At 43.7% G+C, this 25,695-nt stretch overlaps 1 long non-coding RNA gene across 3 annotated transcripts; it reads left to right on the top strand.

The window, feature by feature from the left end:
• The first annotated feature begins 1,067 nt into the window (after positions 1-1,067).
• LOC142769237 (uncharacterized) lies at positions 1,068-25,468 on the top strand. Of its 3 annotated transcripts, XR_012885720.1 has the most exons (7): positions 1,068-1,688; positions 3,752-3,861; positions 6,824-6,883; positions 15,330-15,433; positions 20,957-21,124; positions 24,003-24,491; positions 25,316-25,468. It is a non-coding gene; the product is annotated as an uncharacterized LOC142769237 (long non-coding RNA). The 3 variants fall into 3 exon arrangements; XR_012885721.1 differs by lacking the exon at positions 3,752-3,861 and having other exon boundaries at positions 1,070-1,688; positions 25,316-25,467; XR_012885719.1 differs by lacking the exon at positions 1,068-1,688 and having other exon boundaries at positions 3,019-3,861; positions 25,316-25,466.
• The last annotated feature ends 227 nt before the right edge of the window (positions 25,469-25,695 follow it).

Consider the following 25,695-nt stretch of genomic DNA (forward strand, 5'->3'; position numbering starts at 1 on the left):
GGATTGAAGCGAATGGTGGATTTTGAAGAGGCGCAATCGACGCCTAATGAATAAAAAGGACAAGCACTTCGTCGGTTGATCAATGGCTCATGTGCATTTGTGCAGAGTGCACGAATTTACAAACAGCCATGGGCTTTGGCGAAAACATTTAATGTGTAACGCATGTTCTGCCACGAAGAAACAAGCGAAGATATCATGGTTAGTGAATGACAAGGAGAGTTTGGAAGCGCAGCAGATTTCTGATGCGTCCACTTTTTTTTTTTACTAATAGCCGTACTCGCTCTCTCTGGAGCTACATTCACCTGATGTTTAGCTTGGGACAGCTAAACATCAGGTGAATGTAGCTAAACATCAGGTGAATGACCAATAGCAGCTTGGACAGCTTGCTATTGGTCAGTGGCAGATGCAATTAAAGGGCGGAGTTTTTCTATGAGACGCCCTTCTTGTCAAAGGGTGCAGCCGCAAGCCAGAATCACCATTCATAGTCTGCTAGAATTGCATATTAGCAACACCAATTGACAGGAGGCACGGAGAGAGTGAGTGATCACCTTGCATCACTCGAGCTGAAGGTCTCAAGTAGTTGTGACATAAATTCTTTTCTCCGTTCCATCACTCCCTTCGTAGCTAGCAGTAAACTTGGAAAGAGAGGAAGGGAAAAGTGCTTCAAGCATGAGCAGATACCTTTTACTCCCAATTAATGAGAAATTGACAAAATTTCGCGGCAGTTGTTTCTAGACGAATAGAAGGGAGACGCAAACGTCATTTGAGAGATGCATGCCTAAGTAAAGTGGTGAGTGTTGCAGTTCACATACAGGTAACGCAAATTTAATTTCCTGTTCGAATGCACACGCCGCTACCAACTAGATTAGCTTCTACTTTCCGAATGGTATGCAGACGTGATTAGACGTAGTTTATAAAACTATTTCCTCTTGTTATGCCTGCGAGTCCACAGCGGACGTCCGTGCCTCTGAAAAAGGCCATCTGTGTCAAGGCCAGCCCGCGTCGCCCGCCTGACGCGATCAACAATTCAACGGCGCCTTTCTGGCGTGCACGTGCAGTGAGTCATCTCCGCAAGCGAGCCCGTCGAGTAAACAACTGGCGCCTTCCTGTATGGCGGGTCTGACGCAATGCCTTGTGACGTCACTCGTCCTTGGGTGCAGCCACCTGCAGCGCAGCCTCTCCAGATTTGAGGAGAAAGAAGGACGCGGCCCAGCGGCGACCTCATTGGAGGATTCTGACCTCGCGACCAGCGGCGCTTCGGGTTGGACGTTTGGGTTGGACCCGGGGCATATAAAAGAAGCCCTGCGGCACGTCGAGAGAGACCCCATTTGACAGAGACCCATTTGAGAGTAGAGCTATGTGTTAGAGAGAAGAGCTCGGCTCTTCGAGTCTTTGTCGGCCCCAGTGCCGAATTTGTAACGCCTCTGTATATATGCTGTACATAAACCTTGTTTAACTCACCGTCGTCTCGTCCGCTCGTCTGTCAGCTCTGCGCAGAAGCAGTCGCGAGTTGAGAAACCTACGCTACCAAACGGCTGGTGACCTTCCCGGTGGAATTCGAAGCAGTGGCGCCTTCGGGACCGTGTTGGCGTCGCCGTCTTTCGAAACAGTGGTTGCAGCGGTGAGATTTCGAGGCGCCCTTCGTAACGTCGTTGGAGGTGGGCGTCGCAACACTCTGTAATTGGAAGGTATGAGCCTTAGTTTCGAAAGTAATGATCATTATCACCAGATCAACTTTTTTGTGTTAATAAATGTTTTATTTTAATAGCGGTAAAGAGTTCGTTTGGCAGAAATGCCAATGTGGGCATTGATGTTGGCATGAACATCGTTTTTGTGAGCGAAAAATAATTTTGCGCGACTAAAAATACAGCGTATTGTGTTACAGAGACATCAAAAAAGATGCAAATAAAATAAATAACAAAAATTTTAGGTATGAGCCAGGGTTTTTCCCGAGTCGTTTAGGTGACAAGTGGATATTCTACCACACAGCCAAGCCTCTATTGTTTTGTTTCTTTCACGCTGCTTATTAAATTGTGCGCTAGAATGAACATGAAATGACAATTAGTTAAATGGATCCTGAGTACCATAACACAGCGCCAATAAGCACTCTTATCACTCTTATGTTACTGAGGAAACACTCGACGATTGAGGAAGTTCATTAGAGCAGGGATAGTTTTTCAAATCAAGTTATGCAAAAAAAAGTGGCAAGGCCAAGGACGTCCCCAAAATGGGGTACTTCTTACCAAGACGGGGTGCACACAGTCCGGTATAAGGACGATTTCATCATGAATGTCCTTTAGGTGAACAGCCACCCTAATAAAATATGTGTTCCGAAAAATGGTGGGTCTACCGCCAGGCCTCTACTTGTGAATACAGTGAAACTAAGTTTGTCAGCTTCGAAATGCGTTGAAAGTGATGTTCTTGCTTTACTGAACACACACATTTTATATACATATGCTTCACATTATAACATGAAATATTGCTGTAAAATGCGTGGTACAAGCGTACATTGCCATCGGGTGTCAGAACATGGGATTATCACAGTTTGAAGCTTGTCACCCACTACAGAAGGCGCACACGCTACTGCACGCTTAAGGCCATGTAGTGGGTACATATGCAGTTCGAACAGATTTTGCAGACTAGACCTTTTATGTTCAAACTAGAAGCAGGTTATCACTAGTGCGTTCAACTTTTAAAGGCGAAGCTTTAGGACGCCCCAAATTTTTATTCTATAACCTCCATTACTGAGAAAGGTCACACGATCTCATAAGACCATCATTTTTTTCGCCTATTCTTTAATGCTGGTGTGAGCCACGAGAGGAGGTGGACAATAATAGGATCATGTTTTTTTCCTTGAGGTATCGCCTATGTCCCATATAATTCTTTAATTTTTTATATACTCTACATGACCGAATAGTTCCCTTTTCGTCGTCTCGTTGGTGAAGCTTTCCCTCTTTAGAATGATCGCCGACTTCATGGTCTGTCCCTCGCAGTAATTATTAATCAAATTTCATGGCTCAGGCAAGTAAGCTAGCAAGCTCCCACGTGTGAGCTTGCCAAACGTTTCTTGACATTTGCAATGCAGAAACATGGTGAACATTTTGTGTCTTTTAGGATCACCCAGTTTATTGAATCTTTGCCTTGTATGGGAGCCAAGAAGGAGGATAACAAGAATAAACGCTAGGTACCTATTACTGACAAAAAAGCATTTGGTTTTGTACACTTGAGTAAACATTAAAACTGAATTCTAAAATTTGTTTTGTTTATTCAAACCCCTATAATATTGTGAAATTGCATAAGAACTTATGAAACCACTGACTTCACGGCCGATTCCCCACTGTGGGTATGAGCCACAAGAGAACAAAAACAAGAAGAAGAAGAAGTGCTCATTTATGCCGTCAGGATTGTTATGAGCCTGGGTTCTCGAAGTACCTTGCAGGTAAATTGCGTAATTCTTTTAGTATCTTTTCATAATAGGGTGACCCAGCCGTCGTGGCTAATAGCCGGGATAATGGTCGTGGATCAACGCAGAAAAATGTTAATGAGATGCGGCTGCGTCTTGTGAGGTCTATTCTTCTGTGTGCGTAGATGCACACAGTCATGTGCAGTTTACCGTAAAAATAATTCTGCTCGCTTCCACTAGGCGCGCTGCGATTGTTTGTTCTGTATTGAACTTGGAGAAACAATTTGAGTGAAAAATGTTGAAAATGGACTTGGTTGCTTTTTTCAAGTTCTTATCTCTCTCGAACAGCAGGCCGTTCTGCCACGTACGCGTCCTGCAACGAACTGCAGGAGCAACTGTTGATCCAGTGAGCCATATCTGTTGATTGCAAAGATTACCGCAGAGAAACATGGAGATGCGTAAGCTGTAATTTTTTTTTCTATTAGAAATATAACTGGTGATCTTGAAGACAAGCATGTGCAGGCGTTTGTGCGCAGCCCTGTATGCGGCCCGAGAAAAGTGGCGATGACACAAGACTAAATTTGTCCGCGCAAACAGGATGTTCTAACAGAAATATTTAGGCAGCAACACTTGAAAGGTTGTTGTAGAGAAATGCGAAATCTCGGTCAGTATCTCCGAGGCCCGACAAAACCATAACTAAGCCAGAGCTACATGCCTTATAAGGAAGCGAATGAAATGTTTAGGAAATACCGCCAGCATTTGAATGCTTTAAAAAATACCGCTTTGTAAAAGCGGAACCTTTAGTACTCTTCATGGAATAGACCTCGAACATGATTAAGACAATGAGAGCATTTGAGCAAAACTGACACAAGCAACTCGTGCGGGGTTTCGGCCCAGTTGTAAATATTCTGCACATTGTCCTACCCTTGCCTCTCTTTTCCGAAAAACATACATGCACTTTTCACCTGGCTAGAAATTCGCCTAGCTCATTCGAGCCAGTGCGTTAAAAGGCATGGCGCGTTTCCAGAATCACGACAGTTTGCGCCGTGTTTTTTTCCACAAGCACACCATTGGCGAGGTGAATGTTGTGTTATGACTTGCCACACTGGTGACCAGTCTAACTTTCTTTACGATTGCTTTACGCTACCCCATAATTTAACGTAGTGGTGAGTCATTTGTTCAGCAATTAGCGCTGAATTGGCAATGACTGTCCTCACTTCTATATAAAAGCATCATGCTATTATTTCGGTGTTCCAGAGAAACTCCGTAAGCTAGGTATCAATGCTAAACAATGTTCGCAGTCACGTTAAGTTACACACGTAAATGAAAATAGATGCATTTATTTGCGAGCGAAAGGCCCTCTACTATTTGTAACTACCTATCTATCTATAGAGCCCCATATGTCCAGGCGCTATTACAGTCGTCTGCTTCGCTTGACACATCAAAATTTGGATTGGAGGTCATAAGTGCTTGGGGAACACAATGAACAGGTCGTTATACTGGTTGGGTTATACGTTCGTCGCATACATCGTAAACGTATTGCTTTTAGTTTCTTGGTGCACATACCATAGCCAAAAAATGCGGGTATGAGGGGAGGGTGATTCACAGTTACTATCAAGCCATTAATAGGGATTACCGACTGTGAAGAATATTGTCGCAAACGCATCACGAACAATGCATCTCCGAAAATGTGGGGCTGGTATCGAAAGCATTGTCGGTTTAGGAAAAAATTGAAGAGACGGCAAAAAGACTGTGAGAGCTAGATTTGAACCAAGGAATTATGCGTAACACTCAAGTAATCTACTACACAGCTACGTCAGATCTTTAAGGCGCTTAGGAATAAGATCCCATAATGACTTAGTAGAGGGAGGCTTTGCGTTAGTTGGTATATATGAATAACACGATATTCTATAGGAGGACGCAAAAGAAGAAACACAGACGGCGCTTGTGTCCGTCTCCTTGTCTATGTTTCCCTGTCTATGTCTCCTTTTCTGTGTCTGAGGAGGCACACACAGAGCTTGTCTTTGTCCCCTCCTTTGTGACTTCCGTATACAATATCGCACTACTTGTACTTCATCATAGTATGGCGTCCTATCGCAAGAACTTGAATGATGCATGCAATATTCGCTATTATTATTTATAACAATGAAATAATCATTGCGTAGTACCTATTAGCCTTGGCAAGCAGAGGTGAACAGTTATAAAGATAGAAAAATACGGTGAAAACGGCTTGTAATAGGCATATGCAGGATATGTAGAGAAGTGCCTTGGTGTTGTATTCAGTGCGCACATGTCCTTGGAAGCTCACGTGAACTCAGTGCTGACAAAATCAGCTCGAATAACTGCAATGGTCGGTCGGCTCAAATACATTCTCTCTCCAAAACTTCAAATCTTAGTTTACAATTCTCTTTTTTATTCACATATCAACTACGGTCAACCTGTCTGGCGTACGACTTCATTCTCTAATTTACAAAAGGTTTACGTTATGAAGGAACGATAGCTACGAAATGTTTAAAACGCTTATTACAATGTAACAACCATATGCTTCCTTCATAAAGCTGGTATTGTAACAGCTCACAAATTATACTATTATCGGCTGAGTTGTCGATATAATCATGAAGTAAGGCATAAGATACATAATTTAGACACCCTAGCACTATGGTAAACAAATGACCGCTACTATAAAACGAGACACAGAGAGTATTGAAAAGTTGTCACACCCCATTTGAATACTGGTAAGAGCGTTTATGTTATTCTTTACCATCATTGTTGTATGCTTGTATGCTTTTTTGCAGGTGTATATTGATTTTATTCTGCACTAACCATATGTTGCCTTCTTTGCGTTTTGAGATCTTTTTTTTTGCTGTTGCCCACATGCCACGCATTATTTTGGGCTACGAACTAGTGAAGCCGCCGCTCGGAAGCTTTTTTTTTCCGTTGTCTTCCATCTGTGAGATCGTACAAGGTGGAAATAAATTTGAATTTAAATTTGAATTTTGATAAAGCTGATTTCCATGCTGTAACGCAAATGCCAGTGTTTATTCGTACCACATATAATCTTCTGGCGTCACTGTAGTCCAGGAACTTTGTAAGCTTATGATCAATCCTATTGTGGGAGATATTCCTAGTATCCCATTTAGGTTGAAGCTTCCTCACATAGGTACTTTTCTCACAATAGGTGCTCTCCTCGAAGAGTTCGGGCCTTAAGCCACTGACCGCCGTCCCCCTCTAAAAAAACTGACATGTTTATGGATCTGTCTCCTACATACCCTTAATTTACCACGGGGAACAAACAAAAAAGTCAAACGTGCTGCACTTGACTCAAAGCAACTAAATATCGGTGTACACTCACACACTGGTTCACATGACTTTTACTCGCAGATCGACAAGAATTTAGCGAACTTATTCCTTCTGTTTCAGATGAGACGTCACTCGTTCAACGTTTCCCGCCGCCCTCCCGGCCAGCTACTGTGCTCCTGTGTAAGTGTTCTCATCTTCATTTGGAAGTGCTTGAACTGATAGGCAAATTTTAAAAATTAATACGTAAATCTCAAATTTTGAACAATGCAAAGAGTCGGAACGCAAGTGGGTCTTAAAGGCCTATTTCACAACCTCAACAAAAAGAAGAAGCAAAACGCAAACAACGAAAATATTTAAAAAACCAGAAAGCGCCACAGTTTCTAGCAGTTGTGTTCCTACTACACAAACCAGCCATAAAAATTTACCCACTATGCACGCATGACGAAAGCGTAGCACGCCAAGGCCCCATGCTATAATGCATTTGATATTGTGGTAGTAACGCTTGTTTTGACTTTTTAACTCGCATGCAAACAAAGTTTGACATGCTAGTATATATACGTAAGTACTTAGAGTTTCATTCTCAGACTTCAGCAAAAAATCCCAAGGCTAATGGAGTTAAAGCAAGCTTCAGTAAAACAGTAGACATGTCAATGACAACGTGATGAGAATGTCTGTTTTTAAATTTCTGATTGGCGACGTATTATCATTAAGAAGCCCAGAATTCTCCCAAAAGACTCGTTTTTTAAAGATGATAGTCTTTTTGGGGAACCTCCACGCAAACATTGTGATCTGTCTGTCTGTCTGTCTGTCTGTCTGTCTGTCTGTCTGTCTGTCTGTCTGTCTGTCTGTCTGTTTGTTCACTCTTAACAGCACAGGGTACTTGGAACGGCCAACACCATCCGCAGTGCCCACCAATGTTGCTTAAGATTTAGCATTCATGCTTGTGCAATTGTCAATTAAAAACCTATTGTTGCACTTGTCTGGGGAACCATAAGAACACGTATATATTCTGCACGTGCGTCTTTTACTAGAAAAGGCATACATAAGTAATTTTAAGGCCTGTAGCGCTTATCACGCTGCGCTGACCATGCAACGCTGGCACGAAAAGGCGAGTGTTTCCCACGCTTCGCTATGACTAGATGGTGATGGAACCTACCCGTCGCCTTGCGATCTACACCTTATCACCTCTGAGACGGGGGCGCACACCCGTCTCAGAGCCACGCGCTTCGTTTTCAAAAAAAAAAAAACGGCCAGATGACGTTTATGTCTTTCGTGCGACGTGACTTGATGCGCTCGTTTGCCTCTGCTGCACGCTTGAGGCACTCTAACGCAGTGCCTTCAGAATACCATTAACAGATTTTCTTGCGCAGAACATCAAATAATTGTTTTGTTCGCTCTCTCCACACGCAAGACTATCGTCTTTCGACGACATTTGCAGATTACCATGCAGATACCGGGCCAATTATTTTTAAGCGTTCTCAAGCTACCATCAACTATGTTTGATTCTCGACTGTGCTCTTTCATGCACAGCTATGCTAAGTTTTCTTTACACGTTGTTATAAACACACGTTAAGGAACACAGCGGAAACAAGTTGCAAAAAAATGTGCATATCTTTGCAGAAAATGTGTAGGACAAGTATCGTCTTCTACGGCAATTTACTATGCATTACTCTAAAGGAATCAACGGCTAAATTCAAAACATTGGCAGAAACATGTACATTCTGCTCAAGCACTGACGTTTCAACCTGTGGATGCTACATTTCTTTCGAGCAATGACAGATAAGCAGTGTCTCAATAGCGCAAACAATTCCCTCCAAAATAAGGTCATAATTATTACATTATGTCATGTTTGCGTTTATGTGTTTGTGTGTTTTATAAGTTTATGTCATGCTTGCTTTTTTTATGCAGCCTCACAAGTCCGCGAGCCGTAAGCAATTGTTTTGCCAAGCTGATTTTTCTTTTCAGTTCTAGAGATGCAGGATACATCCAGAGTTTGTCGGGACAACATCGCTAGCAGCGTACTAGTAGGTTTTTCTTGCGGTCACTTGTTTGTGATTTCTTGACGCAAAGGCTCTCACAGTAATGTGTGAACAATGACAGCTGTCTTTATTAAAGTTTAGGACAGAATGCAGTATTCTCGACTTAGTATTTTCAGGAACTGTAAACAGTAGTAAGCGTACAAATGCCCATCTGCTGTAACCACGAAGCTCGTAGCCACAAAGGTCCACCTGTACCACCGTCCGGCTTTAAACCAGCTGATTGAAGAAACAGAAAGAGTAAACGTAAAGATATCTCAACGCAATGGAAGCTGTCGAGACGACAATGGTTTTCAAAATGTCCTGCCCGGATTCATCAGGTATTATTTCAGAAGTATCAACAGTTAATGCACTGCAGCAGCATTATTGATTTAAAGTACAGTTATTTTGTGATCATTTTATTGCTTCAATGCACGAATCCTTGTCTTAATTGAAAAAACTCTTGGTAACGTTTTCATTGGTGTTTGCGTATGAGGCAACGAGTTCGCAAGTCATCTTTTGCTTATTCAAATATTCTTTGAAATGATCTGGATATATAAATAAAACCAGTGCAGTTGTTCTCACATGACCTGATTGCTGATCGCTAAACTAGCAACGTTTACGGCATTTGTCTCAAGTAAGCTACGTTAAGTTACTTCTTGCAATTTTCGGCCATTTCCGTATTTTCAACTCGGTAACACCACATACAAAAGCGGCTCTAGCAGAACCATTCGTTACGCACGTGTTCATGCATTGCACTTTGAGTTTTCCTAAACACATGCGTAACGAGAGTTCTGGGTACCCGAGTTTTTGTCACTGCTTGCGAGTAGACCACTAAAGTTTTCATCATCAACTCGTAAGCATCGACTACCGTGTTTATGAGCGCAGTTTATCGGAGCGCAGTGGATCAACAAAAAAGATGTTAGAAGACGCTTGAGCATCGCCTTTGAGAGCAAGCAGTAACACCTCTTTCGAGCCCCGTTATCAGCACATTCCCTATCGGCAGCCTTGTTTCCACTCTTGTTGATCGCAAATTAAGGACTGCCTACGCGAGTAAACTCATCGGTTTAAAAATATCCTAGAATGTATTGTTGAGAAGTTGACAGGTTCCCCTAAGCCATATTTCTTGACTTTTCGAATTGAAGTGCCCACCAATCATCCCTAAGCCAACGCACGAACGACCGTAACTGCTCACTAAGTCGGTGCTCTTGCAGCTGATGATTCCCAAATACCCCAGCGCGTTTTTCACGTGTGTTGACGTCTGGTGCAATTCAAGCCTGAAGATGATAAAGAAATTGCCGTTTTGCATGAAGATGCATGCATATAGGGAAATTCTTATAGGTTGTTTTTTTCGCCAATAGTTCTAAGAAACGGTCATGCCAGGTCGTGAAAAACCAGTCTGGCACGCAGGCCACCAGGCTTTTAGTACCGCTTTGAGTAAACTGATTTACTTATTTTTATTTGCATGTATATCTAGAATACGCTCTCGGACAGCGCAGGTATTTTTCACTGACAAGAAGCCAAGCCGATGCCGGCAGCGCTTTTTTCCGCAATATATACGAGCTCGTTAATGTTGCGAAGTTATTACAGGTTGTGGTGAGATGTGCAGTTTTGTGCACCTGTGTTCTACTCGGCTGATGCGGAAACCAGACAATGCCCCAAATTGTTTCGCACACTGTTACGTCAGCCTTTGCTTTCTTTTCTGAGTGATACCATCCGTTTATTAAAAAAGAAACTATCGCATGGTCGCGCATTAAGTCGATACAATATGTGTTATACACCCGCTCATGATATTACTTGTGTAATGAGAGAAGTACCTAAATGAAAGGCTGGTTTCGTTGATGTCGTATAACAACCCGGCACTCAAAAGCTGCAACGTAATGTTTATTTCACGCATGCGCGTATTCTCGTTCGTTTTGTTGGTGTGCTCTGTCACCCGCCACGTATCAACTCGGCCGTCAACGCTCGCGCTTTCAAGGTAAAAAGAAAAATAAAAGGGTGTACACGTTCGGATATCACTCACACATTGCTAGTGAACTTTAGTGGTGTCTCGTAGCCAGTCATCCCCAAAACAAGGCAACAGATTGCTCTTCACCTAAACCATCAGTGAAGCACCAGTCGACTTTTCACGACACATAGCTTGTTATATATTGCACCAACAAGAATATGAAATAGCCACACCTAACTAACATAACCTGTCGATTCAATGTTTAAGCTTGAGAAAATGGCTGCTATAAAAGTAGTAAGTGTCCTTGCGACGCTTACAGTAAGTTGCTACATGTGTCTTCCGATTAGATAACGGATTCTTGCCTATGGCTTCGGAATTCATAAATCGTGTCCATCTCACATGTATTTCATTCTTACCCTGCCGCCTTCCCCAACGAAGTTTTACATCATGAATGGCTGGAAATGTTCTGCTGGGAAAAATTTCACATTACAAGGTCTCTTTGTAAGCTACATGAGCTAAGTATTTACATTGTAATGAATACCTGCGGATGATGGAGTCCTGGAAAGTTTGTAGAGGTTATTTGTACTGTATTCTGAATGTGTTGTAGTTTGTGTAACGCGAGTCTGAATAAAGTAAAGTTAACAAGAAGAGAACTTGCAGCTTTCGTGTACGATACTTCGAGCGTAGCATCTTCTTTGCTGCTCAAGAGGTAATTCTCCGTTGCGTCCACATCGCCTCATTTGCGTATGTGCAAATACTTATCCTTCCTTGTCCCTTAGTGCATACATCTGGTTTCCACCTATCTCAAGTTTTTTCTTCACTGCTTCGACGCTTCCTCCGTTCTTCAAGGTATATACAATTCTCTCCATGTCATACTTTCTTACAACGGATACCTCACGCTTATTAATCAACTTTGAAAGCTCTATGAACTCGAATTTGTGTGTTGTACTTGAGGCTTTCATGCTTTGATGCTTTTAATGAGATTCTTCGTTTCCTGGGAAAGCTTGCCAGTGTCCTGTCTTACTACCCTGCCTCCAACTTCAACTGCACACTCCATAATGTTACTCGTCAGATTATCATTCATTGTATCTATGCTAAGGTTGCTTTCCTCACTAAGAGCCGAGTACCTGTTCTGAAGCGAGACTCTGAATTCCTGTACTTTCTCTCTCAGTGTTAGCTCATTGATTGGCTTCTTGCGTATGAGTTTCTGTCGTTTCTTTTTCAAGTCTAGGTGAATTCGAGACCGTACCATTCTATGGTCACTGCATCGTACCTTGCCGAGCACTTCCACATGCTGCACGATGCCAGCGTGTGCACTCAGTATAAAGTATATTTCGTTCTTATTTTCGCCATTAGGGCTCCGCGATGTCCACTTACGGTTCCCTTGCATTTGGTAGAAGGTATTAAAAATGCGTGAATTATTGCGTCCTGCGAATTCTACTAGTAGCTCCCCTCTGGAATTTCTAGTACCGATGCTATAGTCTCCTACTGCCTGGTCTCCAGCCTGTTTCTTCCCTACTTTTGCATTGAAGTCTCTCATCAGTATAGTAAACTGTGTTTTTACCTTACTCATTGCCGATTCCACGTCTTCATAGAAGCTTTCAGCTGACGCGTCATCATGGCTGGACGTAGGTGCATAAGCCTGTACGACGTTCATCTTGTATCTCTTATTGAGTTTATTTGCAATACCTACCACTCTTTTACTAATGCTATAGTATTCCTCAATGTTGGCAGCTATGTTTTTGTGGATAAAGAACTCCACTCTCAGTTATCTTCTTTCAGCCAAGTCCCGATAATAAAGGACGTGCCCATTCCGTAGCACTGTATAGGCCTCATCTGTCCTCCTAACCTCACTGAGCCTTATTACATTCTAATTAATGCCCTCTAGCACTTCAAATAGTACAGCTACATTTCCCTCCCTAGATAAGGTTCTAGCGTTAAACATTGCCAAGTTCGGGTTCCCAATGGCGGCCTGTCCGGATCCAGAGATTCTTAGCACCCCCTGCTGCGTTGAAGATCTGATCACAGATCTACTGCGATGCAGACCTGAATTTTACCATCTTATCCATATTGGTAGTTTTTTTCCCTTCCTTGCACTAAGGTACAACTAAGGCAAAGTAAGTACTACTATGGATAGGATAGTAAAATTAGCGGAGGGGTTTTACACAGATTTGTACAGTAGCCAGCGCAAGTACGACCTTAATATAAGAACTAGCAGTAACTCAGATGAGACTCCACGAGTAATGATAGAGGTCAGAAAAGCCTTGGAGAGCGTGAAAAGAAGCAAAGCTGCTGGTGAGGATCAGGTAACATCAAATTTGCTGAAAGATGGAGGACAGATTGTGTTAGAAAAACTAGCGACCCTGTTTACGAGGTGTCTCTTGACTGGAAGAGTACCAGAGACTAGGGAGAGTGCTAACACCATCCAAATACATAAGAAAAGAGATGACAAAGGCTCGAAGAATCACGGGCCAATCAACTTGCTCTCCGTTCTATACAAGGTTAAAAAGGTAATTTCTAGCAGAATTAAGACAACATTAGAATTCAATCAACCAAAAGAACAAGCAGGATTTCGAACAGGCTACTCAACAATCGACCACATTTACACTATCAATCAGGTATACAAAAACAAGCATACATAAACATGGTAGAAGAAATCTGTGGGCATCAGCTGCTACCATAGTGCTTCATAAAAAAGCTACAGATTATCAATCAAGAAGGGTGTAATGCTGAGGGATACCATTTCCTTGATCCCATTTACCGCGTGCTTACAAGAGGTTTTCAGAGGCCTAGAATCATGAGATTTAGGGAAAATAGTTAAAGGAGAGTACCTTAGTAACATATGCTTCACCGACGACATTGGACTGGTGAGTAAGTCAGGGGACGAATTGCAACTCATGATTACGGAGTTAAGACAAGGAGAACAGAAAGGTAGGCCTTAGAGTTAATCTGTAGAAAACAAAAGTAATGTACAAAAACCTTGGAAGAGAACAGCGCTTCGAGATAGGTAATTGTGCACTAGAAGTTATAAGAGACTATGTCTACTTAGGTCAGGTAATAATTACCACGGAGCCGCATCATGAGATTCAAGTAACTGGAATAATAAGATTGGTGTGGAGCACCATTGGCAAACACTCTCAAATCTTGACAGGTAGATTGCCACTATCCTTCAAGAGCAAGGTATGTAACATATGCATATTGCCGGTACTTAACCACAGATAAGAGACTTGGAGGCTTACAGAGAGGGTTCAGCTTAAATTGAGGACGACGCAGTGAGCGATCGAAAGAAAAATGGTAGGTGTAACCTTAAGAGACAAGAAGAGAGCAAAATGTATCAGGGAACAAACCGGTGTTAAGGATGTTGAAGTTAAAATCAAAAACAGAAAATGAAAATGGGCTTGGCATATAGTGCTTAGACAGGATAACAGCTGGTCATTAAAGGTTACTAGCTGGATAGCCAGAGAAGGCAAGTGGGTTAGGGGCAGACAGAAGGTTAGGTCGGCAAATGAGATTAAGAAGTTCGGGTATAAATTGGCAGCAGCAAGCAGAGGACCGAGTTGACTGGCGGAACATGGGAGAGGCCTTTGTCCTGCAAAGAATATAGTCAGACTTTGTATTTTTCAAGGTGAAAAAGTCTGAGAGCTTTATTCTCTTCCGCATTAAATGAAAAACCATGTGAAAGGAATAAGAAACCAAATAGTAATCCCTATTTTGACGCAGTGTCACGATAAATTTATCTAGCGTTACATTTATCTAGCCACAGGCCTGGGCCTCCGCAGTCATATCCGATCGCAATAGTTCTGAGACACATATAATGAACTAGTTCACTTGAAAGAACAATGGCGGGATTATGCGGTGAGCACCGTTTTTCGGAAGCGTTAAAGTGCCCCTTTAAGTCAAACTTCACACTTAAAGGGGTCCTGCGATACTTTTTGAGCATAGCCAGAAAACGCTGCAGATAGGTAGCAGCGGCTTCCGATAACATTCGAGCCAAATAATTCACAATCAATTATCAAAGTCAGCTAAAAATTTCTGTCTCTTCTCTCGACAAACCACGTTATATGCCCAAAAAGCACACGTCAATGACCTATCTATCAGCCATTGGCAGATGTGAACATGGTGCGCTCGCTCGTTACAGAGATCAGCGTGGGAGGTCGTTACTTGTCCACACGTGCGCGCGCGATCACACTGAAAAAGCCGCGTTTTTGAAGAAAAAATGCTGAAAGTCGCGAAGCGTGCGTGACGTTTTTCTGTTGCCCTGCAACTCCTCCCTGCTTAGCTTTCAGAGCTTTTGTTGGGACGAGAGATGATATAACACAATTTTAGCATGCGATAAGCCATTGCAACTCCACTCGCACTGGCGATGAATTGGTGAGGTAATATGCTCTTCCAGTGAATTCGTTCCAGAGTTAATTGAAAAAGTGTTTCAGGGCGCCTTTAACTTGACTGACCACAGTGCAATTGCTTGACTGAAAAAGGCTCGGCTGTTCTCACGAACTGATGCCGGTTATTGCTCAAATGCAGCTGAAATTATTGTCGAAAGGTGAATATGCCATCAACATTCTCAAATAAAGGTGGATTTCGAAGTGAAGGAATGTTCTAGAACACGCGAGTTCGTACGCTTGCTGAAAAAAAAAAGAACGTGAAATAAACGTTTTTGCAGAGTGTCTCAAGGAAGAGCAATCTTGTTGGTAACTGTCGCCTGCGTGTGCCTAGGAGTCCTGATGTGCCTTCTGATTGTACTCGCCTTTGCTACAGCCGATACCGGTGAGCTATTTTCTCACTACTTAAATGAAATGCACAATGCTGATCACGTTACCAAGAACACGTAAAAACCTCTTTACAACAGCTTTTATTCATGACTATATTCAAAGATTTTTCTTCAGTAGCTTGATTTGCGTAGTATGCCGTTACCTTTAGCGCTTACGATGCTGTGTCTGTAAGACAAAGTAATCTTTTCTCTGCTCAAGCAATCGTTATTTTTTTCTCTGCTCGGCTCTCAACAGTTTAGTTGTGTTTGGACATGTCTGAATGCCTTTTGAATGCAAAAGAAAGTCTTACTGGGATTGTTTGTGGCTTAAAGTTACGCAAAAAGATTATCAAACGCCTGGAATGTTTTCCAGGCGGTTTGGGACAGCGTATACTCCGAAGAGAGTGAACCCTTCGGGTTACCTCGCGAAGCGCTACATTTTCAAGCAGCGCCTGGACGACTTTAAGCAGGAACAAATATGTGGCATTATCCATACCTACGAGAATTCATTTCTTCGTGGCATAACTCTCCTGTGGATGTTTCCTATGAATGTGACTACATTACCAGGAAAGCGCGAAATTTATTTGCTCCTTATGTTTCAGCGTGAATAAAACAGAGAAAACTTTGAGGTACACTTACTACTGGACACAGAACGCGATGATGCAAACAAAGCACACGGACCAAGTAAAAGCCTAACAAAATTGGCGTGTCGGCTTCCTTATGAAAACGTTCACAAACCTTTAAATTAAAATGCTGTTTCTGCTTCCGTACGCAAACCTTGTGCAATTTGTATTGAAATAAAACAACGTTTCAGCTTCCATATGGTAGTCTTCCTCAAAATATCTTGAAAGAAAACGGCATTTGTGCTTGCCTAAGGAAGCCTTCTTCACAATTTATTAAAAGAAAACGACGTTTCGGCTACCATACAAAAAGCTCGTGGAAGGTCTCCTAAAATGAAACATCGTTTCTTCTTCCACACTAATACTATATTCACAATATCTTCGAAGAATTCCACGTTTCGGCTTTTGTACAGAAGCTAGGATCTGCGAAAACCAGTGACCTAGTCGAAGGGGGCAACCACTTGTTCCGACCTCAAAATATCTGCAGTGTGTTGCAAAAGGAGAGTATGCATTGATTGTTTTTCAGGACGTACATATATTAATGCATTGCACTGCAGAAATTGCAATGGCAGATCATATATTCCCATCTTCGCCGAAGCCACGGCTTTGTGCAGACTCTGGATACCTTATCCAGAGAAATCATAAAAACATTCTACATGAAAAAATGCCCATTCCACCAAGAGCAAATTAATAATTGCGATAGCAGAAAATTCAAATGTCACAGGAAGAAAATAAAATAGCTAGAAGGTTTATGGTCGCTGCTCAAACACAAACAAAGGCAAAGAAAAAAACGCCCAGGCATGGGGAGGAGGTGCGTGAGTAGTCCTATTTGGTGCTTAGACTTACTCTTATTTTGGCTGTTCTAGCTAGGAAATCATTCCTCTCGCGAACACTATTGCTGCAGCAAACAAAATGACATTCGCTCGGTTGGTAGCTTTCACGCAAGCCTAGGGGTGAGCGCACTGCTAGCGTTCACTGTTGTCGTTGATTCTGATCACTAAAATAAAACTTCCTTTGGGTCTAGTCGATACATATTCCCGAGGCCAAAAGTACAGCGCGAATGCAGTCATTCGTCTACCAGACACACTGTCATGATTGTTAAACATTTTGGTTTAGAGCTATTGTTTATTGCACATTTATGGTAAGTTTTCTTGGGGCTTGTAGAGAAGCGATTCAGCTTGTAGAGGAACATTCAGTTTGTCAGCTACGCTCCTAGAAGCTAGCTGGTAAAAAAGCAATATAGAAATGGGCCCGGACATTTCAAAACGCGGTGGGCTCGTCTGCGCCCTGCATTTGTGGGCGGTTTATGGCTAAGCTGAGATAGGACACGTCTACGCGTCTATTTTATGCGTACTCTTATCGGCCAATGTCTGCAAAATCGGGTCGGACCACTTCTTGCAACACAGCTCCGTCTGGTCAGTGGATCGCGCCCTGTTAGGCAACGCTTGTGTTGCACGTTTCTTTTCTTCTTTGGTGTTATGTGCATTTGCGCTGTTCTTTCAGGCTCAGGACCCTGGTCGAGGTGTTAGTTATTTCCCGTGATTCTGATTCAGGCCACTTGTTTCTTTCATTTTTTTTTGTAGCGGAAGCCTTGATGAACCAATTCGTTCCCACTAGCTCGCACCTCGGCGAGCCTCAAGTCGCTCTTTTTTCTTGGCCGACTGGCACACCAGTGGTACTGCACTACGATTAAAAATGGAAAACCAGCATTGGTTACCGCCAGTACGACGCAGGAAGAAGCGTGGGCAACGATGGAGCATGACCTGCGTCTAACATATGTTTATATTCACCCCATATGGCTTCCCGTGATTTGAAGGCCACTCTTCACGTTTTCAGAAGATGATGAGTGGAAGGTGCCCCGAGAACTCCTGTTGCCATGTGCTGCAGATCTGGAGAACGTCTCTCGGTGCGTACCGAGATCGACGGCTGCTCTCTGGCACCCTCACGCCGCAACCTCCAGATCTGGTTTATTAGATTTTTCGCCATAGCTGCGACGCTTCTCCGCTCGGTGCTCGGCAGGACAATAGAGAGTTTGAGAAGCTTGCGACGCGCCAAGGCGCATGCGCAAAACTCAAGCCAATCTTGGGCTCTTGCGCTAATACTGACCCAAGACCCAAAAACTCCCAAGCATTTACCCGAGGGTGAACATGGTTAAGTGCGAATACACGGGGTGATGCTATGAGGGGTATTTATTAATTCGCACTATTATATTTATTAATCACACTATGGTGCCTTTATGGTGTAATGGTTCCTGGGAATCGCAATTCGATCACACGGGGGAGTTTACGTTAACTCACTGGCGAATGCCAACGGATTTTAACTTTACTCCCCCTCATGACCCGCTCTCTACGGGAGACTGAAGGAGAAGGTGGGCGCACGAGAGAAAGGGGTGCACGCGCAGCTGCAGCGAGCGAGGAGAGCGGAGGAGCGAGCGAAGAGGGACGGGGTATAAGGCGCGTTACTGACACCGATATCAGCGTCGCGTCCGTGGCTTATTCGGTAGAGCGCCGCGCTGCGGCCCGCCAAGTCCTCTTTCTTTTAAAGATAGAGAGAAGACTGCGGACGATGCCGACGGCGGTGGATGGTTTGGGGTCCCTTATAAAGTGTATTCACACTTAAAACATTTTGGTTCAGCACTACCAAAGCTATGGGGTGTAAGAAAGCCACACAGTTGCGCATAAAAACATCATCTCATATATATTATGTGCCTCAAAGTTGACCGGGTTGACTAAAATTGGAGTTTGTTTGGTGTATGTCACGCGACATTGTTATGTGATACATTTATTGTTCGCATGTAGTTCGTACGCCGGAAATAATTTTTGTCTCTCACTCCCGGTAACTGCGTTTGCAAATCAGCATGGCAGCGTCCATGCAGAAGCAACCGCCCACGTTTCGGGCGCGTCGGGTCCTCCTTCAATCCAACAAATAAAGAGAAAAAAAAACATTGCAGTGGGAGAAGGAACGCGTCGACGGAGAAGCAGTTATGCGAGAGCCACGATAAGCGACGGAATGAAACGGGCACAAAGTGAAGTTATCTGCAGGCATGAGCACCTACCGATCTTCAGCATGCAGAGCAGCAAATCCATGCTTCAAGTTCCTGGCGTGACTGCTTGTTTTACAGTTTTACTATATTTTTTTGAGTTAACAAACCAGCCTTATCTGAAGTTAGTGTGTATAGACGATTAGGTGAGCAGATGCCGTAAAGACGGTGAGCAGAGGACATGGCGCGAATGAATAGACGGGGAGAGGCTGATCGCCCTTTCTATTCGCTTAGGAGCCCTGTATTCTCCACAGTACTGAAAGGTGAGGCACCAAGGCGCCTTGGATCACCAGCGAAACGAAGCAGACGCAGCGCAAGCCACGGCGCCATTTACCCCATGCCTCGCATAATTTAGAATTTGACCACGGGCTGCATCCCATACGTTTTACCCAGTGCAGCCTGTGTTGGACCCACTTCTCAAACTCTTCTGATCATGTGAACGCAAAAGCAACCTAAGCAACGAAGCTCGGGGACCCAGTGTCTTGGGCCCCCAATTCTCAAACTGTTTAATGTCACTTTATCCTCTGGTGTTTTCCAACACGGCTCGGGCCGCCATGCGCCAGGAGCGAGCGAAGAAGGTTTCATTCGGTGCAGCAAAACGTGATAATATGAGCACGGGCTAATCCCACGACGGCACGGACAGGTCTAGCTTGCATGCGCGATCACGGGCCCACTCGACAGCCAGCATTCAGTCTTCATGGCCGTGACTTCACCAGCGCATCCCACTCTTCCTTGGTGAACCTAGGGCCGAACGACCCGCACTCCCAAAGCATACGACATAAAGTAGCAGCCTCGCCACAGGCTGACCAAGAGCTATTGGGGTAAATGTCTGGATATATGCTATTCTGGTTCACCGGATTAGGGTATGAGTTAGTTTGCAGGAGTCTGAGCACCAGGAGCCTTTCTGTGACTACTCGCGTGCGCGAATATGAGGAGCGCATACCAACGAGTACTTTTCCGTGGATCCATGCGCGATCGCCAATCCCAGGCCTTTTGCACGTGTCTCATGCCCATTTATTTATGAGATCTTGCAGATGAAGGCGTGGCGCACTATGGGAAATGCAAGGGAAATGCGAAACAGACGCACACTGAGTGCTATGTGCGAGTGTGATGGTTTTTTGCTTACGTGAGGAGTATTTTTTTGCTCACGGGTATGTCACGCGTCCGGCATCCACACTCACACTATGGATGCACGAATCCCTCCCGTCCCTCTCTTCAACAGCTGCGCATTACTTCCTCCACTCTTCTCTTAAGACGCCATGGAGAGGAGTGATGCCCAGGGGAGAGGGTGACCGAGCATAGGTCAGCAGACGCAGGGAGTGTCTCCTGACGTACGCTCACTTCCCCTCTTCCCTAGGCCTTCCTCCCTGCGGCGCCTCGCAGAACCTACGCAGGCTGCGTCAGCTAGCGACTTTCTTGATTGAAAAAAAAAAAAACAATTGCTGGTGCTCCACAATCCTTCACTGGCCATCCATTATTATGGCAATCCTTCACTGGCTTCCCCTGAAATATAAGCACTGGATCTCTACCTTCAAAGTAGTGCTTTCGGAAGATGTTTCCTGTGGGCTATTCAACAATAAAAACTCACAGCGTGCGTGTTAAATGAAAGTTCCAGCAACTCCCTGAAGGAAACCATGGGGCGACGCGGGACATCGCGGATGTCTCCAACGCAACAGTCACGCGATGCGTGATAACAAGCTATGTTATAGCAATAACACGCAATGTTCACCGCAAAGGTTATATTGCAAACCGGTAAACACCTCTTAAAAACTCCCCGTGGTGCTCCGCACCACCCCAAGTTCCCCTTCGTGGAGATGGTGTAATTTTTTTCGGTGCGCTGCATAGTACCTCTATCCAACAAACTACTTTTTGCCCTGCAGAGTCAGATGATTCTAGCGCCACCACCGCGGAGGACCTCTATGACAGTAGTGGACCTTCATCATCTACACCAGACGCCACAATAGTCATAAGAACGGCTTCACAGATGCCGCACACAGGAGGCAGTCGAAGAGTAACGGCACAGGCGATTTCTACCTCAGCATCCACAGGTAGCTGTACATTTTGTGATTTTTTGTCATGGGTCTTCACGTTTTCATGCACAGAGCTGAATTTCTGGTGGGAAACAGTTTTATTAGGAAATATTGATGAAATGTTTTTCAAAGTATACTTTTCTTGCAATAAACAAAAACTTGCAATAATAATTCATAAACTATGAGGTAGTTACTTCTGGTGAATATACAGCTGTTCACTTCTATAGCCCTTAGCGTTAGCTACGCATATAACTTGCTCTCCTGCATTATCAAAGCAATAAGTACAGGATATCTATAAACATATCTTGGTCTGCCACCTAGCACGCCTTGAGGATGATAGCAGTCCAAAGAAAGCAAACATAATGTGTCGCATTCAACTCTAAACGAAGTGGCGTCGTCTCTGACAGATTTTTAAAAAGTTTAGACAATGGCCATTTATAATCCAACATGCAGGACTCACTTGTTTCAAGAGGGAAAATAAAATAAGACAAAGTGGTTACCTGGGGTAACCTCCGTGCTCGAAAGAGTTGAAGTGTCTTATAGCGCGAAGTGTTGTAACTGCATTCGAATATACGGGTGTGTAGTAATGTCTACATAGACCGTGATGTGGCCATCCACTGCGAATGTGATAAAAATTGTCACTTTTATCATGCCCAACCACACGTCTATTGCTTCATGAATGCCTATATTATGATTTGGTGCTTTTTCCTGCTCAATAGCTTTCAATAAATTACCTTACAACCTAAACGATAGTCGCAAACATTCTACTGATTATGAGAATTTCACCCTTGTTAAGTTGATGCAAAAGGTTGTGCTTTGTCGTGAAAGAGAGAACGCGGTTATCAGTAAATGTTGATAGGAATAAGCAGCAGTGATTCGTGATGAGTGCATAAAGGGCATTACCAGGTTTGGCAACGGGACAGGAAATTCCGCTATGTCCTTAATCCAGGAAATTGCTTGAGCCCTATTGATTTCGTGTTCATGCAACGGCAGTACTTGTTTCGGCGTTAGACATTGAGCGAAATATCAAGAAGCAGAGACTGGCTCGGAACACGAGGTAAGAGTGGACATAGTGTGATGGAAGGCATTTATTTGTTTTTGTTATGAGACTAATTTTAGATGTTGATATGGCGGTGGATGGAGCGATACTGACCAGACAAATATAAATAACATTGTCCATGATCGAATGGCAGTAGTGGTTATTTGCCCATAATATTAAATCGAGTAAAACACGAGTATGCTAGCAGACACAAAGAAACTATTTCGGTGCTGCAGTACACTATTGTCATGGCAGAAACAATCGGTCCAACACCTGTCAACTCACCAGGAAGCTTTCAAGCCACTTAACGAGCAAAGCTAGAGATCATGTGATGAGCTTTGCTACTATTGCTGGTGACTTCGATTTATATAGTGAAGATGATTCAGTATGATACGGCCGAGACCTTTAGAGCAGCTGGAGGCGGCATTGTGTCTGTTGCTGATCTAAAGGAGCAGCGCTCAGTCATAGAAGCTGGCGTTGAGTCTGTGGCAGAGCCTCTGTCACGGAATCCCGGTGCTATCTGAGCTCTTTTCTTGCGCACGATAAAACTTGATTGTCACTACAGCAGTGTAATCATTATATTCATCATGATCAGCCTAGCTACGCCTGCAGGACCATCGTGTTCAAGACACAGGCATCTCCCGTGCTCCGCCAGTGAGCTCGGTTCGGTGCTTGCTCCTGCCACTTTATTCCCGCATACTTCCTAATCGCATCTGCCCGCCTAACTTTTTGTCCTCCCCCCCCACCCGCTTGCAACTCTTGTAATCCAGTCTCTGATCCTTAATAACCATCGGGTATCGTGACTTCGCGCTATGTGCCCAGCCCTTCACCATTTATTGTTCGGTATTTCGAATATGATGTCCTTAAAACCCGTTTGTTCTCTAACCGAACACACCTAGTGGCTAAGGCTACTCGGCTGCTGACCCGCAAATCGCGAGATCGAATCCCGTCTTCGGCAGAAGGAGGTGAAAACGCTGCAGTTCTTTGTGCTCATATTTGAGTGCGCGTTAAATGGTTCCAGGTGGTCGAAATTTCCGGAGCCCTCCACTACGTTCTTTCTCAAACTCGAATGGCAATTTTGGGTCATTGAACCCCACATATCAATCAATCATGTTCCCTAAACCACTCTGCTCTCTTCTTTTTCTTCAATATTACACCTATCACTTCCCTTGCCATTGCCTGTTGTGTCATTCTCAGCCTAAGTTGAACTCTCTGTGCAATCCTACAGTAGTGTAGTTAGTATTAATATAAAAGTATAATTGTAGACTGTCAAAGTGAGTGAACTTCAAAGTTTTGATATGAAATTATTTTTAGAAAATCACAGGACATCTGTAGAGCCTTCAGGAGTAGTAATGTCTCTTAATAAATACAGAGCAAATTAAAAACCGCACACCACACGACACGTACGTACGTTGCCAACTCTGTGGAGCTCAGGACATGCGACTCTTCCTGGTCATGGTTGCACACATGCAGCTACCCTGGTGCTCACTTACAGACAACTGAACGAAGGCCTGTTCCCAATGCACATGAAAACGATAGAAACTCCGAAGGTCCAGGATATCAAGAAACTCTCAGTTACTGATACAAAAGTAACTGCAACACTCTCGCGTGATGTTTTCATTACAAATGAAAACATCACGGCGCTCATACGTCACGAAAAATGAACTACCATTATCCTTACTATGTGTCACAAGTTTGATGCATATTTTCAAGGGGAGTGCGACAAACTCGAAACATTTTTATTATCATCAACACTGCTGCAGCACCTGTTTCTCCACAATTGTAGGGATATATAGTGTACTGTATGCGATATGTGCTTCGAGCGTCACATTTAGTGCTGTCTAAAACATTTCGCAGGCCACATGTCTCTAAGTACAAGCCCCGGCAGTATAGCGACTACAGCAGTGGCTATGACAACGACAGCTGCAACTGCGAATACCGCGACTACGACTACAGAAAGCGCGACTATATCGAGCGCGCCAGCAGCAACCAAGATTGCACCTACCACAAGATATGCAACCACGACTGCTAAATTAACAACGAAAAGAACAACATCGACTGCAACCATGAAACCAACCTCGACAACTACTTCTACAGCAACAACAAGCACAACCACGTCCACCACGATCACTACAACGACAAGTTCCACTACAACTACCACTACCATGACTACTACAACGACAACTTCTACTACAACTACTACTACCACGACCACTACAACGACAACTTCTACTACAACTACTACTACCACGACCACTACAACGACAAGTTCTACAACAACTACTACTACCACGACGACAACAACTACAAGTTCCACTGCAACTACTACTACCACGATGACTACAGGTAAGGGACCATTTTTTATATATGTTTACACCTATCTTTTTAACTATTTTTTCCCAAGAAAGGTGTCGCACAAACGCAATCATTTCAAATAGCTATTGGTATGTGCAGCAGTACGCATGCGAGCTTTATTGAATTGTTCACTGTTGTTTCGGCGGCAATATGGACGGCATTGTTAAGCGACTTCTGAAATGCGTTACATGTCGTTATCGATAAAAGATGGTATCTTACTTTTGACTTTTTAGTCATATAGTTGTGCGCTTTCAAGCGACTGTTACGATAAATGACTGAATTCTTTGTCCTTTGCTGTACAGCTTGGAACTACGTGTAGCTAGAGGTTAAAATGTTTCATAACGCATTCTATTTAGTTGACTCGAAGCTACAGGTAAGCCACCATCTAACTTTTTGTACTTATGCGGTTCCATTTACCTTTTCACTCCAAAGGCTCCATCTATTTATTGTCAATTTTCAGTCTCTTGGATAGCAGACATTGCAGGTTTTCGACGCCTCACGCCACTTCCGGAACATGCTACCTTTAAACAAGCAGAAATGCCGTGTGTTTAATGCCCGTATGGCATCAGAACACCGCAATTGTCACTGTGTGTTGTCCATATGACGTCGCAAGTCTCGGTGGTCTGGCGTCATCATGGCGTCATAAGGTGAATTGATTGCGCAATGAGTATTATTCGCATCGCTAGTGTTGACTACAACAACATCGATGCTCACTTTGTGTCTCATGACATACCTTAGCCTTTCACCCTGATAACGAGAACAGGTAATAGATAAACGGAACAGTTATCCTCTAATTCATTTTTACCCACTCCCAGTGAAGCTGATAATCTGCACCGTAAGCGAGACAGCGATCTCAGCAGACATGTACCCGGACGCCGAGTATTGTGACTACCTCTTTTACACTCGCGTGTTTGCATCAAGTGGCCACATTGAAGCAGCAAAGGACCCCGTCAGCTGGGATGTCTTCCAGAGGAGGGGCCCAAAGTATAAGCTTGTGCAGCTGGGAATTTCATTCGACTTTCAGTAAGTCACAAACATCGTATATACTTGAAGTCATACAGACTGAGAATATATTATGCTGTTACTAGATGCACTTTCAGTTAACACAGAGGAAAACGGTGGGAAACTTGCTTTGGGACGTACGTTCATTGTTGTCATAAAAGACAGACGCTGGTAGCAGTCGATGCATGATAAC

The sequence above is a fragment of the Rhipicephalus microplus genome, chromosome 8, assembly GCF_043290135.1.
Source record: "Rhipicephalus microplus isolate Deutch F79 chromosome 8, USDA_Rmic, whole genome shotgun sequence".
NCBI classification, from domain to species: domain Eukaryota; kingdom Metazoa; phylum Arthropoda; class Arachnida; order Ixodida; family Ixodidae; genus Rhipicephalus; species Rhipicephalus microplus.